This window comes from Megalobrama amblycephala, linkage group LG20, assembly GCF_018812025.1.
Source record: "Megalobrama amblycephala isolate DHTTF-2021 linkage group LG20, ASM1881202v1, whole genome shotgun sequence".
Lineage (NCBI taxonomy): Eukaryota > Metazoa > Chordata > Actinopteri > Cypriniformes > Xenocyprididae > Megalobrama > Megalobrama amblycephala.
The window spans coordinates 10,908,546-10,928,999 of NC_063063.1; positions in this window are offsets into that span (position 1 = coordinate 10,908,546).

A 20,454-nucleotide genomic window follows, 5' to 3' on the forward strand; every position below is an offset into this window, starting at 1 on the left:
CAGTGGTTCAACCATAATTTTATGAAGTGATAAGAATACTTTTGTGCGCAAAAACAAAACAAAAATAACTTTATTCAACAATTTCTTCTCTCTCATGTCAGTCTCTTACGCAGTTGACATACTGAGCCGGCGTTCAGACGTAAACACGGAAGCGCTGCACTGCATTCTCTACGTCAACTGCGTAGGAGACTGACATGGGAGAGAAGAAATTGTTGAATAAAGTCATTATTTTTGTTTTGTTTTTGTGCACAAAAAGTATTCTCATCGCTTCATAAAATTAAGGTTAAATAATAGTCCACTGTAGTCATGTGCCTTTCTGGGCCTTGACAATGGTAGTTAAATTGCTGTCTATAAAGGAGTCAGAGAGCTCTTGGATTTCATCAAAAAGATCTTAATGTGTGTTCCGAAGATGAACGAAGGTCTTGCGGGTTTGGAACGACATGAGAGTGAGTAATTAATGACAGAATTTTAATTTTTGGGTGAACTAACCCTTTAAAGGTAGATAGGCAATTTCAGAGAGGCTAGCAATAGCAAGCTAGTTTTGAAAGCATAAAGGCCTGTACACACCGGGACAAATATCGCACGTGCTTATCACCAGCGTTTTTCGAGACGTTTTTTGTGCGCAGAGTGAACGTGCAAATTCACTACCTGACAGTATATGGCGCTTGTGCTTAACGGTAGTGCAAATAAACATATTTATGATATTAATAAAGTTAAAGAAGATAAAAATGCAGATATAAAATGGCATATATGGCATATGAGAGATGGTAGTCAGAAACAGTAGTGCAAATAAGTCACAATGACAGTAGTGCAAGTGAATGGTAGTGCATATAAACAAACATATTTATGAAATAGACATTCTCAACTATATTTCTTGAATGTAAAAGGAAAAAAAAAACAACAGTAAAAATACAGAAATAATACACATTTATTGGTGTGGCAGAGCACTCATAGTGCGTCTCAATCAGCTCCCTAGTTCAGTAGTCAGGGCACGGAGTCGGCCACATTCATCGGTATACTGATACACGACCTAGGAAGCTAGGGAGCTGTTTGAGACGCAGGGATAGTTTGTAGGGGTCTTCCTCGTCTACTTACTTACTTCCTCTTCGTCGGCTTGGTATCAATGTGTGCTGTTTTGCGCTTGTGCACCACCAAGTCGTGTTTACTGTAACTTCAGCAGCTCCAGGCTCGTGAACAAAAGCGCCAATCTCATTGGTCTGGCAGTTTTTAACGCGGCGCGTCAAACCAGAAAAACGAACCCGAGGCGTTTTTTAAAAAATGACGCTTTAACGCCTGCCGTTTTTCGCGTCGGTGTGCACACTCACATTGGCGCCCTTTGTTTAGTCACGAGGCGTTAAATGTCGCAATAATCGCGCACAATATTCGTCCCGGTGTGTACAGGCCTTAAAGGGTTAGTTCATCCAAAAATGAAAATTCTGTCATTTATTACTTACCCTCATGCCGTTCCACACCCGTAAAACCTTAGTTAATCTTCAGAACACAAATTAAGATATTTTAGTTGAAATCCGATGGCTCTGTGAGTCCTCCATAGGGAGCAATGACACTTCCTCTCTCAAGATCCGTAAAGGTACTAAAAACATATTTAATTCGTTCATGTGAGTACAGTGGTTCAATATTAATATTATAAAGCGACGAGAATATTTTTGGTGCGCCAAAATGTTGGCAAGTTCTCAAGCCACCGATGACCACAGAAGGGTACGGGGAATGTTGCTGACGACGTTGCTGAAGTGAAATCCTCTCTCCTGGCTGGGGCATTGTGAAAAAGATAGTGCAGAGATTTAAGCACCTTCTGTATCTGCCACACCTCAAATCCACTTTTGAAAGCGTTATGGAGGGTATGTAGACTACAACTTCCAACAATTATGACTTGAACCCCCCCCCACCTCAAATTGTACACCATGCTCCTGCTGTATGAGGTTCACAAATTTCCAATTAACAGAGGGTCCATCCTTCGACAAAGAGATCATGCTCCTCAAGTTGAGATATTTGGTAAACTCCTGAAATCACGAAAAATAAAAATACAATATAAATAAAGCCAGCTTTATTAACAATAACCGCTATGTAATTTTATTAATGTTTTCATTTATGTGTTCTCATATGGTTTATAACATATTATAATATGTTAGTACAGGACATTGCTTTAAGATAGATTATGGGCAAGACATATTAGCCTATGTAATATGCTTTTGTGTCAAAATGACTTGAGATTCCTAAAATAGAAGTATAATTGTTATAAACAAACCATTTTACTTAATTGCAGCATAGGGAATTCCAGGCTTACTTCCAGGGCAAGTGTTATTTTCCCTTCATCCACTAGATGTCACACTTACCCACCATCACAAATATTCATTGCAAGGAAAATGCTTGATACAGCGAGATTTTTTTCTATACTAAGGAGCATGAAAATGATATAAAAACACTATGTCTATGCATTTTGGTTAGTAAAAGGCTAGTAGGGGAATTGCTTACCTTAAAATGTTCCAACAAATCCTCTGCTGTAGAATGGCACATGAATTGGGAGCGTGATTGAACGTGATAAGTGCCAATCTGGTCAGTTACCCAGTGTCTGACATGCAGGTCCAACTGTTTACTCTTTGTTGCTCTGTTCATGCTTTCGTCAAACATGATGACAAAGTTTCCCTGGTTTATCTGTGCCACAAGCTCCTTTTTCACATATGGAGCAATGCCAAATCGCGCAAGATATGCCGTCTTGTCTCTGCCACAACTAAACGTGCTCACACACTCGGAGTCAGGGAACATCGCCTGGAAGACGGTGTGATTGTCATCGTTTGACATGTAAGATTGGTGACGGCTAACTGTGCATAAAACCCAGAGCACTTCTGCCTTTAACGTGGCCGTGTTAGAGAACGTACTGAAGGCAGAGGTAGACGCACCGGAGGTAGACGCAAAAGGCCTACTAGTAGCAGATGTAGGCCTACTTGGCTGAGCACTGGGTGATGGCGTTGAAAACATTTGAATAGGTAAACTACCCCACTGATCCGCAATGTAGCGCTTGTGTTTCTCGTCTTTCGCATGGGAATCTAGGGCTGTTTGACCCATTGTCCCCAACTGTATTTTTTTTTTGCAGAGATCACATCGCACCTCTTTCAAGTTGGCAGTTTTCTTCAACCAACCCTTATATTTATCATCCTCCAACCACCTGTCGTTATACAGACATTTGCCCATAATGTCTAATTTGCCCATAATGTGACATTCGCTAAGTGCTTAGCTAACTGGCTTACCAACTCCTCCTCCCGCTCACTCGCGTAGGCTAGGCTACCTGCGTATCTCTCACTCTGCAACCACTACACTTCCTCCAGTAGCCTTCTAGTTCTTGATCTACGGAATGCAGATAACACCCGCACAGAACAAATACTGCCCCCAAGATACGCTGGTCAGTTATAAAATTGCGTCTAAAAAATACACGAAACCAGACAGAGACATTTCACTCACTTGGTCCCATACGGAATTTAATACCTACCTTGCGAAAATTCAAGACATTACATACAATTTAAGACTTTTTTAGGCCTTAAAAACCGAAATTTGTATTTAAGACTTTTTAAGACTTTTTAAGGATCCGCAGGGACCCTGCTTGTATGACTTGACTGCTGCAGATTCATTTCAGCATTGATAGTGTTGACATAGAAGCGCATAAATCCAAGTCTGAGGATGTGAACTGCTCCAGGTAGAACGTCATGTGTTGCTTTTTCATAATTACAGTTATTAGATGGTGTGAATGCAGCATAAGCTTGATGTTTTGAGGAACTGTAAAAGTCAGCTGATGTTTGTGGTGCTTGGTGACTGTCTGTCTACAACTCTGCATAGCCTTATGGAACGCGTTGATGACGTGTGCTGTCTGCGAGGAGGGTGCGCAGAGTTATGGAAATACATACATTAACAGGCAGGTAGGACATCGTACCAAATTGGTTGGACCAAATGCAATGATTGGACAAACATTTTTTGGGTCCTGAGACTTAGACATATATATATGTATGTGTTTTTATATTTAGACCTATCAGGATGTGAAGAGAGTTTCAACCAGTATGACAAAAAGTGTTTCTAAAAAAACATTCCTATACCTCCAAGAGGCATTTTCCTCAGTCAAGTCATGAACGTGCCAGTTATTTCTTAATTAATGATATTTTATTGGATTAAAAATTATTTTTCTCAGCTTTGAAGAGAAACATATTATAAACATGGTGATATGAATTCTGTTCATGGAAGACACAACAGAGATGCATACATCTATACAAATTGGTGAAGTGTTTGGTGTTGCATTTAAAAAACACTTTACATATTAACCTGTTAATTTGCATCCCCCTTTTGAACCCATAAGTTTGCAAACCCAAGAAATGGCATAATCAAATTAAAATGGATCTAGTTCAAGTCTTTGGACTATAAGCATAATTCTGGTATCATTTGAAAGAAATAAAGTGTTTCTAAAATAATTTTATGAAATATTTCTGACACAAAATATGAAATTGGCCTTGCTGCACTCTAGAAACCCAATTCAGCTATAGCCACAAGTCAGTTCTGCACTACACTACATTAAACTAACTATAGACCTACATGTAAGAAGTACTTGGCTAGTTAGTGTTTTCTTTTCTGAATATACAAATAGCTCACATCCAGCTAAACTTGACCTGGCAGCATCCCTCATGGTCATGCACAAAAACAAGATCAACTAGAGCGCTTCGTACTTCATCAGGAACAAATGTTCTTTGACCCTCTCCCCTTCGTTTTCCTGTTCCCTTCCACTTCCACTTCTTTTCTGTCTCCCACCTCTTTCCCCACAGTGTTAGGATGCACATGGAAATTTGGCTGATCCTTGATGTAATCGCGGACAGCAACGTAAAGTTGATTCTGCGCTAATGTGATCTAATATTTAATGTTATTTAAAATGTTGTAGATTTATATAGCAAATGAGAATAGATATATTTTATCCATATTTTGAGACAAATATCTTGTTAATGATTTTAAGTTTTGTTCAAGGTGATTAAAGCAACAGTTTTTCAATATTAGAAGAATATGTAAAAGTACGGTATTTGGGGTAAAAGGCACCCCTACTGTTGGGGCGAAAAGGCACAATAATTAACTTGATAATAAACAGCTGGCTGACTTTTCCATTTGTTGACATGGTTAGGTTCAGATGGTAAATATCATATATTAATTTGGGTGTCCACCTTAGAAATAATCACCATATTTATAATGAAACCGTCATATTTCAAAAATATGATATTAATCACATTATATAATAAAATATATTTATTTGTTACTGCAAGGCCATATTAAATTAGTATGGGACCTCATTTAATGCTTTCAGAATCTGTACTTTTTAGTATAATTTTGTTTCTGTATTTTTAAAATGAACATTGTATTGACAGTATGTTTATTGAACAAAAATACATTATTTTATTTATCAAAATAAACCAAAAATAGTACAAACTTTGCTAAAGTGTTTGTTTTATACAAGTATTAACTAGACATTATTAAAAACATTCTTTGTGCCTTTTACCCTGTGATTTGTTTTCACACAATATCTGTTGCTCTATCAATGTTCAATAAAACCTTCTTTTTTTCTGCAATCATACACTACGGGAGTAGTGAAAAACACATTTTTCTTAAGGTGTGCCTTTAGCCCCATTTTACCCTAACCCTGGTTCCCTGAGAGGGGAAACAAGACGCTGCGTCTTGTTGCCATACATCCAGGTTGCCTGCATGTCTCCTTCAGACAAAAGGGTTGAAGTATTTTACAAGCATCACTAGGCAATAAATTTACATGTTTTTTACATGTGCTCAGACACCAGTCATGCTGAGGGCATTTCCCATAGCATCACTGTCGACACAGCGTCTCATTCCCATTCTCAGGGAACCAGGATTACATACGTAACCTGAGACGTTTTCTGTACAAAAGTGAAAAACCAAAAGTGGCTCATTTTTTGCAAGACACAAAAATTCATAAACAAATTTTAAATGTAAAAAAAAAAAAAAAAAGTTCTGATCACTGACAAGTCTGATAGAATACATTTGTGAAGGTGCTAAAGGGATAGGCACAATTTAAAGGGGTAATTCACCGCTGACAGAATGGGCTTTTAGTAAAACTTGGCTGTCTATGCTGTTTGCTGGGAGTAGATATAACTTCTTGATAAAAAAATAAAATTGGGGGCGGGCGAAACCCGAATGTATTTTGTAACTACCTGATGAGAAAAAGGGCTGTTTTCTTCTGTTTTGCCGAATAAGTAAGAAAACTTCAACACCCATAATACACTGGGCATGTATGCAGACGATAAACAGAAAGCGCTGAGTCATTCAGACATTAGATGGTAAACAGTAAACGGCCGAATGCACAATAAAGTTGTTCATCCTGACATTGTTTTTGCCGTCTCCTTGGTGGCAAATACACATACAGTACTTGTGCACAATTTTCTGCATGCACAAATTCAGCAAAGATTAACTATATAAACAGCACTTAAAGTACAGGTATTCCTTCTGCCCGTCACTTCAGTAGAAAATTAAAATGTCTTCCACACAAGAACACAATATTATTTCAGGCCCTATGTTAGCGCCCTCTGCTGGACTGGCTTGCACTTTCCTTTTCAACAGCCACCCCCAAATTTGTTCCACAAATTTGCAGTCATTGGAGCAACCCTTTGTCCTCATCATCTGAGATAGTGGGGAGGCAGATCAGACGGCTGACAGGTCTGACCTAAGTTTGATCATTCACCTTAACTTCTGCTGCTGCTTACGTATTTGCCCATCAGCTCCTGTGAACCTTATTTATCTGTCCGTTTGGCCATAGTGCTCTGGGCATTTTGAGGGTCCACTATAAGTACCACTGTTTGATTGTAGGGGATTGGTATCTGTTTGCCATCTCTCTAGAATTTGAAGAAGTGTGACCAGATTCTATCAGCAAGGACTTGGCCCTCCAGCGCTGCCGAGTGAGTAGATTGGAATGGTAAATGTGACCATGGACCACATAAGTCGCACGGGTATATTTGTAGCAATAGACAACAATACATTGTATGGGTCAAAATTATTGATTTTTCTTTTATGCCAAAAACATTAGGATATTAAGTAAAGATCATGTTCCATGAAGATATTTTGTACATTTCCTACCGTAAATATATATACATTTTTTGTTTGTGTGTGAGTGGATATGCATTGGTAAGGACATCATTTGATTTTCTCCTTATTTTGATTTTTTTTGCACCCTCAGATTCCAGATTTTCAAATAGTTGCATCTCAGTCAAATATTGTCCTATCCTAACAAACCATACATCAATGGCAATTTTTTTTTCAACTTTTAGACGATGTATAAATCTCAGTTTCAAAAAATTGACCCTTATGACTGGTTTTGTGGTCCAGGGTCACAAATGGTTTGTGGCAGTGAAGGAACATTCACAATCTGAGCATTGAGGGTGGAATTTAAGACTGACTTTATGGAACAAATTTCCCAGGAACCTCCGAAGTGCGGTGCACTAGGGGGGTTGAAAATGAACTGCTTACCTCTGGTGCTCAGCCAGGTGAGTTTGCAATGAAAGTGAAGTGACTTGTGGCCAAGTATGGTGACCCATACTTGTGCTCTGCATTTAACCCATCCAAGTGCACACACACAGCAGTGAACACACACCCGGAGCAGTGGGCAGCCATTGCTGCGGCGCTCGGGGAGCAGTTGGGGGTACGGTGCCTTGCTCAAGGGTCTCACCTCAGTCGTGGTATTGAAGGTGGGGAGAGCGCTGGATATTCACTCCCCTCACCGACAATCCCTGCCGGACCTGAGACTCGAACCCATGACCTTTGCATCATCCATTAGGAGTTCACGACTCGCTTACCTGGAGTTCTTTTCTTTTGAAATTAGTACCTTAGTCAAACAGTAATTCAGTAGGCTTGTACCTGAACCTCTTCAGGGCCAAGAAGTCTGTGGCTATAGGACAACTTTGATGAAAGGTTTAGATCCACTTCAAATGTTGACTACTATGAATTGTACAAAGTATAGCTAAGTAATAATAAAGTATATTGTTATTGACTACAAAGTGTGTAATTTTTAATATTTGGAATAAGCCAAAGGTACTGAGCATACAGTATACTATTACCTGTAAAATAATCTATTCATAGTAGGCTATATTGCTTGTGTGTTTGGAAGACACTTGTAATTCATTTGTAATGTACTTAAATCAACCGACCTATTTTTAACTCCCTTTTTCACTATTCTATTACTCTTTTATAATACTTTCTCTCATACAGTCTTTCTCTCCACTCTCTTCTTTGTAAAATGGCTTCTTCTTCTTAATTATTTCACTTGTCACGGAGGAATGCCCTCTAGTGGAGAATAGGAGTTACTGTTTTTTTTTTTGTTTTGTTTTTTTGTTTTTTGTTTTAAATTAAGAGTCTCCTAACTACCTTAATTTAGTGGGATTACATCCTTCCCACCCCCACAGGTTTGTTTTGCTATCAAAGTGAGGACATTCCATAGACATAATGGTTTTTATACTGTACAAACTGTACATCCTATCCCATTATACACTACCCCTACCCCTAAACCTACCCATCACAGAAAACATTCTGCATTTTTATATTTTTAATAAAACATTGAATAAAACAGTTTAGTATGTTTTTAAAACTATTTTAAATATGAGGACTCCTGAAATGTTCTCATATTTCATGTTTACATCGTAATACCAGTGTAATACCCATGTCATTATATAAATTTGTGTCCTCACAAATCACAAAAACACACGGACACACACACACAAAACTTTTCTTCTCTGCATTTCTCCTCTCCTCACTTGCTTCCTAATCTAATTGTCAAACAAGCCTTCAATTGTATATTACGAATATTGTTGGCTCCTTAACAAACTGCTTTTGTTCCTCTTTTGTAAGTCACTTTGAATAAAAGTGTCTGTGAAATGCATAAATGTAAAATATGAGATGGCTAACAAATGTAACATTGTGTCCAAAGAATGCTGGAGATGAGGCAGACAGTGATGTGACATTTGAACCGAGGCTTCGGAGCTTGTGTCGAGCATCAATGGGCATGCCAGATGAAGCCTTGATTCGAGGCTTGTGTTGGAAACTTAGAAATCACGTGACTAATCACAAACGAAGCCTCGCGTTCTGTCCAATCGTCCAATCACGTGCGCGATTCACTTTGCGTGTCGGAAAATTCGAACTCCCAGAATCTTACTTTATGAGTAGGTTTTCATTCAGACTTATTCAGTTACATTTAAATACCCAGTCATACAAGTAATATGGAGAATACAAATTATTTCAGGAAAATAAAATATTTGCAATTCATATAGGCTATGTAGCCTAAGACTACATTATTCTTCTATTACATCATATTGATATTCAAACTGGCATTAAATGCCTAATGGGTAAATGAATTTATTACAGAGAGAAATTCAACACACTCAACACACAAACACACGGCTTTTATTTGAGCGGATTTGAGCATGTAACATGAAACTATCTATGTGTAACGAGGCAGACTCAGGGAGATCCATTTGCAGCTTTATTAAGAATATCGTAGTTGTACAGGCAGGGGTCAGATACCAGCAAAGACAGTGTCAGAGGCAGGGCAAACTCAGAGTCGGTAACCAGGCAAACAATCAGGGCGGGCGGCAGGCAAACGGTAACAGGCAGAGATATCAGTAGGCAGGCAGCAGGCAGTCAACAGGGGTAATAGGCAGTCCAAGGTCAAACACAGGTAATCAAACACAAGATATAACGCTCAGTAATGCAGCCGTGGCAAACAAGGCTTCGCAAAGCATGATGGGGCGTGGGAGTCTTATATAGTCCAGGGAAGATGAGGTTCCGGTGGAGGTGTAATCAGTCCAGGTACGGGGAGTGGGAAATGTAGTCCAAGGGTGGTTAGTATTCGGGCGAGGGTGCCCTCAGGTGGTGATCGGAGGGAGCCACAGAGGCCGAGTTTGTGACACTATGGAATGTGTGGTGGCTGTGTTGGAGACGTTGGGATATCTTTCAAGCAGAAGTTACTCTTTATTGAGAAACGCGCTGTGTGTGTCACTGTAGTCATCCAAGCCTGACTAAGGCAGTGTACTTGGTAGTTCATATACATTCAAGGAGGGAGGGATACACAGAGTAGAGGTGTGGACAATCTAAACAAAGCATGCAAATGCAGTACAGGAATTAGATCATTCCCTACATTTCCCAGCCATGATCTAATCAGCATAAATGTGTCATTCAAATGCATAGGTGCTAATCCAATCAGTCTGACAGTATCACCCATACCTTTACATTATCATAGAGACAAAAGCACCGCTGTATCTTGAGCTTGTGCAATGGATAGAGTAAATCCACCTTTCTCAGTTGTTGGAATTAGTCTAGCGTTCTTTCTCAAAATTGTGTAATGTCTTTCTGGAACAACAATACACTTTAATACTTCCCTGACAGAGCAGAGGTTAACCTAGTTAATACACATCGTAATGTATTCAACCTTCTCTGACGAGAAGAGTAGAAACAACTTGCTACCACACTGTAACAGTTATAACCTTCCCTGAATTAACAGAGGATGAACCTTCTTCTCTAGCAAAGTAGAGGATGGCTATTCTGTTAACACACCACCTTCCCTGATTAAACAGAGGACAACACAAATTATTAGCACTTTACACTAATTTTTCCCTGCCTGAACAAAGGATACCTAATTATTAGCATGTGATGCTAAACTTCCCTGCCTAAACAGAGGATAAACTTCATCTTTAAAATAACATTTTTAGAGGATAACTTAGTTAACCAAACCCTACAGCTGTCTGTTAACTCTTCTCTGACTGCGCAGAGGATAACAACTTTGTACTGGTCTTAATGGTTCTTTTGGATAGAGTATCACTCACCAACCCTTGGGTGTACAGGAAAGTTCAGCCTGGATCTTCTTTTGGATCAGATCTTTGTTGTGCTTGAAGTTTCAATCTGGATTGAGGTGAGAAGCTCTATCCGGATCATGGCACCAAAACTGTTGGAAACTTTTTTCCTCGTCGACGCAGAGACCAGGAGACGTTGGGATATCTTTCAAGCAGAAGTTACTCTTTATTGAGAAACAAGCTGTGTGTGTCGCTGTAGTCATCCAAGTCTGACTAAGGCGGTGTACTTGGTAGTTCATATACATTCAAGGGGGGAGGGGTACATAGAGTAGAGGTGTGGACAATCTAAACAAAGCATGCAAATGCAGTACAGGAATCAGATCATTCCCTACATTTCCCAGCCATGATTTAATCAGCATAAATGTGCCATTCAAATGCATAGGTGCTAATCCAATCAGTCTGACAGTATCACCCATACCTTTACATTATCATAGACACAAAAGCACCGCTGTATCTTGAGCTTGTCATGCCAAATGGTCAGGAAGACAAAAGGTTAATGTCTCAGACATCTGGGCTACCTGCCTTGTTCTCCTTTAGAATGTAATTATCTTTACCTCAAAATGGAAAACACAATATACATCACCTTAGTAATTCATGTGAGGTGATGTCAGTATGTAGGATCAACAGATCTTAAACAGATTATTAAATTTGTAATCCCACAGCTGCTTCGACGAAGCTTCTTTCACAGGAGCCATTTCTCAATAGGCGTTCTTGTCTGTACTTGTGTTCTTTTGGACTTGTGAAATGTCATCAGTCACTGCCCAAGTACTGTTCCAATTCAAAGTTCACATCTAGCCAAGTACAGTTAAAATCCCCGGATGTGTTCTTGATCCACCTCTTTTATTGAGGCTGCATCGAGAGGTGACTTGTGCGGACTATGGTGCGGACTTGATTCTACATAAGATGAAATCTTTGTTTCTTGAAAGCTGGTTCACTAATGGAGTGATGTTAGGAAACCAGCTGTTTGATAGTGATGGTAATTTATTTAGTTATTCCGATTTTATTTCAAGATATCAATTCCCAGTATCTAGTAAAGAATTTAATATAGTTTTCAAAGCCATCTCATCATCTGTATGCTGTTTAGAAACAATAGTGCTACAGTGATTTCTGTTTGTCCCCCTAGCCCTGAATTCACTGTGGTTGGTTCTATTTGTTTTTCAGGGCCTAAATCCAATTGCAAAATCAGGTCGTTATTTTTGAACATTGTCACTTCTATTCCTTCTTCCATTTCTTATTGGAATAACTTTTTTGATGATATTAAGTGGTAATATGTTTAGTCACTTCCTCAGAAATTCTTTCTAACAAATTAAGTTAAAGAAATATCCTATAAAATTATTAAAAGATTTTAAAGGGTTAGTTCACCCAAAAATGAAAATTATGTCATTTATTACTCACCCTCATGCCGTTCCACACCCGTAAGACCTTTGTTAATTTTGGGAACACAAATTAAAGGCGCCATTGAACGTTTTTTTACAAGATGTAATATAATGTCTAAGGTGTCCCCTGAATGTGTCTGTGAAGTTTCAGCTCAAAATACCCCATAGATTTTTTTTAATTAATTTTTTTAACTGCCTATTTTGGGGCATAATTAGAAATGCGCCAATTCATGCTGCGGCCCCTTTAAATGCTTGCGCTCTCCGCCCCCGGAGCTTGCGCTTGCCTTAAACAGTGCATAAACAAAGTTTACACAGCTAATATAACCCTCAAAATGGATCTTTACAAAGTGTTCGTCATGCATACTGCATGCATGCGTCGAATTATGTGAGTATTGTATTTATTTGGATGTTTACATTTGATTCTGAATGAGTTTGAGGTTTTGCTCCTTGGCTAAAGCTAACACTACACACTGTTGGAGAGATTTATAAAGAATGAAGTTGTGTTTGTGCATTATACAGACTGCAAATGTTTAAAAATGAAAATAGTGACGGCTCTTGTCTCCGTGAATACAGTAAGAAACGATGGTAACTTTAACCACATTTAACAGTACATTAGCAACATGCTAACGAAACATTTAGAAAGACAATTTACAAACACCACTAAAAATATCATGTTATCATGGATCATGTCAGTTATTATTGCTCCATCTGCCATTTTTCGCTGTTGTCCTTGCTTGCTTACCTAGTCTGACGATTCAGCTGTGCACATCCAGACGTTAATACTGGCTGCCCTTGTGTAATGCCTCGATCATGGGCTGGCATATGCAAATATTGGGGGCGTACACCCCGACTGTTGCGTAACAGTCGGTGTTATGTTGAGATTCGCCTGTTCTTCAGAGGTCTTTTAAACAAATGAGATTTATATAAGAAGGAGGAAACAATGGAGTTTGAGACTCACTGTATGTCATTTCCATGTACTGAACTTGTTATTTAACTATGCGAATATAAATTCAATTTTTAATTCTAGGGCACCTTTAAGATATTTTAGTTGAAATCCGATGACTCAGTGAGGCCTGCATAGAAAGCAATGACATTTCCTCTCTCAAGATCCATAAAGGTACTAAAAACAAATTTAAATCAGTTCATGTGAGTACAGTGGTTCAATATTAATATTATAAAGTGACGAGAATATTTTTGGTGTGCCAATAAAAACAAAATTACGACTTATATAGTGATGGCCGTTGGCAGTTTGACACACGATCCGAATCATGATTCGATACACTGATTCATTTATGCTCCTATGTGTAGCGGTTGTACAGTTATTAATCAATTTATGGGTTATATATATGAATTATAATAAATCATAAAGCTTTATGATCAATTATGACTCGTATATCAACCCAAGGGGGAATTAAACATATATTGTGAATTAATTACAACGAATTATAATCAATCACATATATGATTAGTTCTTGTTTAATAATTATTTAGGGAAACTATGTTTGTCCAGCAAACCCTAGCTCCTCCTAGAATATTATAGACGGATTTATTCTTTGGCCACAAGAATAAATTCCTATTATAGCATCAAAGCATAAAGTGATCGAAAAACGTTAAAGTGACTTGGTTTTTGTTGAAGGAACAAAAAGAACAATCGAGCATGAATAATGTGTTTAATATATGCAAACTATGACTACAGAGGTTGTACGGCTATACAGAATATACACATATATACAAGAGTGAAAGTCAAGAGAGGGCAAGAGAGAAAGCAAGTAGCAAAACCTAACAGTCCTTGAAAGCCAGCACAGAAATCAGTTTCATTATCTAAGACTCAGAAACAGTACTTGCGTCAGTTTGCTTGCTGGGTTTTAGTTCAGTGCTGCTGCAGTTCATTGGCTTCTTCTTCAGTTTCCACGGGAGGGTTTGAACTGAGGACGTGACAGTTAGTTTCTCTGGAAGATGGTGGTCCCGTGATGAGCGCGATGGCAGCGCGGTCGCCGTGACATCCGGGAGAGGCGTGCGTGAGTGGGCGATGGATGATTCAGGGCAATCGGGAGAACACACAGGAGAATCCTGGTGCTCCTCTTTTATGACAGATAAGCCAACACACCTCCTTGAGGTGGAATAGCCAATAACATTGGTGCAAAGTTGGTGGGCAAGCTTTTCCTTTGTCTGGTCTCCTAGCTGAATTTGCATAATTGATGACTATCAGATCGGATTTCGAGATTACTTCTTCACAATATCATTAAACAAACAGAACAATGCCTTTGACAGCCATGTGATATACATAGGTGAATGAGGCGTGAGGAGAGCTTTACATAGACACCAAGCTTGTTATGCAAGAAAAGCGTATAAAAGAAGTTATGGTTTACAGACAAAATTCCATCATTAAAACTAAAGCTAACTCAACTACAGTTATTTAAACTAAGTCTAAACACTAGGAAACATGCATACGCTTGAGATATATGACGGGTACATTTTGGCATAGTTATATTTTACATATACAGTCTTCAATGCATGTTTGTGTGTTTTTGTGTGTGTCTGTGTGCGTGTTGGTATGTGATCTGGCACTCACATGAGGGCCCCCCCCTTTGATGTCCCAAGAGCTAGGAAATTGGGCCCTCTGTCTTACCTCGGAGGGTAACAAAAATGTCAGAGTGTCTGTTTTTCTCTGGATTGGCTGGAGCCGAGGTCAGATTACAACACAGTCCAGCATGCGAGAAGCATCCTGAAGATTCCAGATTTTATTGACTGTCCTGATAAGTGTGCGTATGCTACATATGCATGTACCCAGCAGAGTACAGCCTTATCTCGACTAGTCCTTCTGACATTTGCCGCTGGTTCTGATGTCTGTAGTGGTTAAATTATGACATAATTCGTCTTTTTTATTACAGTGACGATAATCAGAGTATGCACATATATTAATATGTTTAATATTTTTGAAATGTAAATGAAAAGAGACATGGTTGTATACAGGGTTCTAAATTAACTTTTTTGATCACCATCCAATGTGGCTGGTAACTTTCTAAAGTTACCAGCCAATCAGAATTTCCACTAACCAAATTTTTTTTCCAGTGAAAATAAGAGAAATTATGAGTGCCACTGAATGCATTTGATCATTTTATTAACATTGTTGGAATGAAAAACACATATAAAGTACAATGCATACAACAAAATATGCACAGAAAGTGCAAATATTTCATCTATCTATCACATCATGGTCCTTTACTGCCTCAACTTTAAAATTATTAGTTCCCACCACGAAATTGCTTGTTTTGTTTTTTCTTTCACGTACATGCTAAGGTGACCAGATTTCTGAAATGGACATTTCCTATTGGAGTGGTCAAAATATCACCAAGATCTCATTTGTTATTAACTATTAATAAAAAACGGGGACAATAAATTTTTTAATGTTTTTGTTTTTTAATTGTTCACTGTAAACCCTAGCTTTAGTTGATCGTGTTGAAATCGCCGGGAGCCCTTAGAATCGTCACCACCTTTCACCCTGCTAGTGACGGCCCTGGGCACGGGTGTAACACATGAACCATTATTATTAAATTTATTAAATATATTAATAAATGAAATTGAAATTATTAACATAATGAATGGATAATTTACTTCTTTTCATGTATATCATTTCTATGTTTATGCAGCATCATAATCAGCTTGAAATGGATCAACTGCGATTTTCTCTTTTTTTCCCCTATTGTGACACATCTCCATGTGAAATAGCTTCTTGAATATTCGTGATATTTCCCCTGTTGTGGGCGTGGTCTTGAGACAATGCGCAGACGAATGGAACTGAAAATATTAGTGTGTTGTTTTGCCTGATTCATTACAGACACAGCATACAGTCAGCAAATAACCCATGCTCGTCTAGGCTAGTACAGTTTATTACTATTTGATGTCTTTATCTTTGATTTATTTCATTTGTAAGGTTTTCGATTTAATTTGAATATTTTTGTTAGTAGCCTGTACTATAACTTTTTTGCCATTTGGTGACAGCAGAGTGTTAAAGGGATAGTTCACCCAAATACACCACTATGTCCAACCGCGTTCAGCACTCGTTAGTAAGGTCTGATCGCGCTCTGACAGCGGCAGTGATGTCTAGCTCTCATTGAAGTATATGCGCGAGACATCACTGCCGCTGTCAGAGCGCGATCAGACCTTACTAAGCGAATGCTGAACGCGGTATTAGAGTTAAAAAATGATATAAATACTGTTCGGTTTATCACACAAACCGATCGTTTAGTGTCTTAGGACATCAATGTGTCGTCACGAGCCGCAGGGTTTAATTTGGACTTGTCTTTGCATGTTTTATTTACTCTTATAGTAGAAGTTCCCATCCACTAGCATTATTTGACTGACAGACGGCAACGGTTGGAGTTAAAAATCATAATTTGTGTTCTGCTGAAGAAACAAAGTCACCTACATCTTGGATGCGCTGGGGGTAAGCAGATAAACATCAAAGTTTCATTTTTGGGTGAACTATCCCTTTAACAACAATGCTTGAAATAAACATATAGTACCCTAAATATATAAGCTAGCCTGCTGTGAGTATTTGTGTAATTCTTAATTTATTTTATAGCCAGTGTTTTCCAGCCTCCACAGCCATGTCAGTAAGGCTCAAACTTCCTTTATCAACACCAAACTGCACAATTTTCCTGTTTTCTCATATTATACTGGATATTATGTAAAATTGTAATTAAAATAACACAATTGCACATTTACTTTGTATCTGTCACTTTTTTTTCAAAATCTTTCCACATCTATTTGGGGATCACTAGTCTCCAAGTACTAATCAGTTATAAAAGATTAAAGGTATAGACCATCAAAAAATGAAAATTGTGTCATCATTTACTCACCTGTTCGAAACCAGTATGTTTTCTTCTGTGAATAACTTATTTTGAAGAACATGGGAACCAGTAGAACTAGTTTTGGTGCCCATTGACTTCCAATGTATGAAGAATACACTGACACGTTTTTCAAAATATGTCCATCAAAAAAATTAGTCATACAACTTTGAAATAAGATGAGGGCATCAGAATTTTTATTTTTTAATGAACTATCCCTTTAACATGGACCCTCAAAAGAGCACATCCTGTTTTCATGAACAAAAACAGGTTGTATTTAGTTATGTATTTAAGAGTACCGTTTAGAGAAATAATAAATATTATATTACTAAATATTTCTTACACACACACACACACACACACATATATATTTATATAAAGCATACATCGTGTCTGTTCTTTGACCATACGTTGCACTGAAAAACAACCTACTTTTTAATCTCATGTTTTATAATGGTAAGTGAAATCATCCAAAATTTAATGTGTTAATCGTGTTTAAGATTGGAAAATATTATTATTTCATATTATTCAAGTATATTTATTCTCATTTTACGAGTATACAATTGTACCATTTCTGATCTTCAACCTTATAGGGCAGGGATTCCCAAACATTTTTGTCAGCCAAACTGAACTAAAATATTTACTTAAAGTCCTCCTGAAATTAATAAAGTTAATATTTCAATAACTCAACAACAGTTTCATGTTCATGTTCTCTGATGTTGGTTAATGTGACAAGCATGTAAACAAATGAAATATGTCATCCTTTTTAGTGTTTATTTGGATTGTTTTTACAGTTGTATGCTTTTCATCAACTCTAACGAAGCAAAATTAAGTGAATGTCTGGTGTCTGAGATGATTAAAACAATACAGTATATTTTGTTGTACTTACATTATCCCAAATGTTTCCAAGGATCCAGAGAAAAAAAGAATTTTAACCAGGACATGGACCATGTCCGTGTGTCGCCTATCATTGACATCATACCCACGTTACTCTAGGTTTCCGGTTTTATTTTGTAGAAACCATGGAAACACCAAGACGCTTTAATATATTATGTGTTTTATTAGACAGGTGAGCAACTGTTTGGATATATTCATCGACATAAAACTAATCATGTTATATAGCTCACAATTCTTATTGTTGATTTACCGCAAGTACCATGTTTTACCATGCTTAATATCGATCCATCTTACTGCAGTGTGCAACAAGTGTCTCATAGCAGCCACTGGGCAAATACTTAAGAGTGATATTATAACATCATTCTCAACACAATGTATCTAATATGATAAACAGCGCTGCTTTACTCCACATACACTTGACCAGAAAAAAGTGGGAGTGGCAACTGTGGCATAATAAAAGCTTCACTGCTCTTGAGACGTGTTTGCGCTCGTCTCTCATTAGCAGTCGCTCCAGCGGCCTTGTTTCTGCTCGCACAGCACTCGGCCCTGCTCTGCTTCATACTACAGTAATGTTAATAATCTGATCCATGAACATGATTTCTGACTGAGTCCTATCCTGATTCTTTTCCACAGGCTGTAGACGTGAAGACAACACATCCCATGATTATGCAAGTCAAGGATAAGCGACTGAATAAGCGAGCTCTAGTGGCAAAAATGTACACATTGTGGCTTTAACAGATAAAATATTCACATATCCCTGTGATCTCCCAAATGAAGGTTAGTTTTAAAGTAACCAACAGTTTAATGTTTAATGGTTGCGAATGACTCATATAATTGTATCCTAATTAATTTACTTGGTGTTTGGTAAAAAAGGGCCTACTTTGCATCAGCAACACAGACTCAATGACAAACAAGTAATTTATAAAAAGAGAACTGATGGTGCCTGTATTCATAGCAACTAGTTTCTAACTAATTAATCATTTGATTGTTAATTATAAATATAGGGGGCTGCTGTCGGTATAATAGTTTTCAAGAACATTATGTAAATTGGTAAACTATTTAGCCTAGGCTACTAAAACGAACACCAAATCTTAACATGAACTGTTAAAAATTATAGCAATTTCTGCAAAAAATAATTGATGTATGGTTTTTTGACCACCTTTTTCCATATGGATCAATTTTCTGTTCGGATCTCAACGAGGCTGCGTTCAGCCCCGACAAAACGTTGCAACACGTTTTTTAAACGGAAACGGTGGTGCGCTGAACGCCCTTTTCTGATGCCTCAAGAGTTGCAACTATGGCAGCTGAGAAGGCCATTATTTGTGTTCTTTTTGAAGAATTTTAGGAACCTGATCAAGTTGGTATAAATATGTGTTTAATACTGCAAAATACACTCGATGTGACAGTCACTGCCCTTGCCATCCAGAATAAAAGAGAACACATTTGTAAATGACTTTACTTGGACCCATTGTGTGAGCTGTCTCTTTAATACCGTGTGGTTTATATACATGTTGATGTTGATTGGGCTGACATTTTTGACACACCCACCAAACAAGAGAAAATGTATCTCAAACCCGTTGCACACCGTTGCACATCGTTTCCAGGAAACATGTCGTTCAACCCAGAAACCGCAGCAAAACGTTGCGCACCGGTTTGAGCTTGAACGTGCCCCAAGTCTGGGCAAACTACTGAGTAGGCACCAATCAGAGGCCGTATTTTTATGATGTCATCATGTAGACTTCTTACAAAGTATTTTACAGTATTTTAAAACTACAAAAATACAAAACACGAAAGTATTTTGATACAAAATACAAAACCATTTTCATTAACCCTATCAAATACAAATTACAAAATACTATTTTGTATTTGAAATACATAATTGAAATACATGTATCAGAAATACTGCCCATACCTGGGAAGAGGGCACATTAAAATTATGTGCACGGATAAGTAAATTATTATAGACACTGCAATATTCCATAAAAAAATAATAATAATAATTGTCAATTTGGATGTCATGTTGACTTTTTTCTACTCTATTCACTTCATCTTCATTTCTTATATTTTTAGAAATAGTTTACCAAACGCATCTGTTTAAAATTATTTAGAACCAAGAGAACAAGCTTATGAATTTGTTTGCCTTCTGGAGACTTGAATGAGATCTCCGTACTATCACGTGGTTTCTGGGAAGAGCAGCGTTTCTTTTGAAATGAACGAAACTGGCAGAAGGGAAATTGGCTGGATGAAAATACCAAAGTGGGCGGGGTTATGATGCGTTTAGACTTGCTCAGTAAAGATGTCACATAACACCTGCTTATGTTGTAGTATATTCATTATTTCCCGGAAGTGAGGTAGCTGAAGGTGGGAATGTGCCGCACATAGTAATAATAAAAATAATCATTATTATTGTAAAAAACAATAATCATCATCATC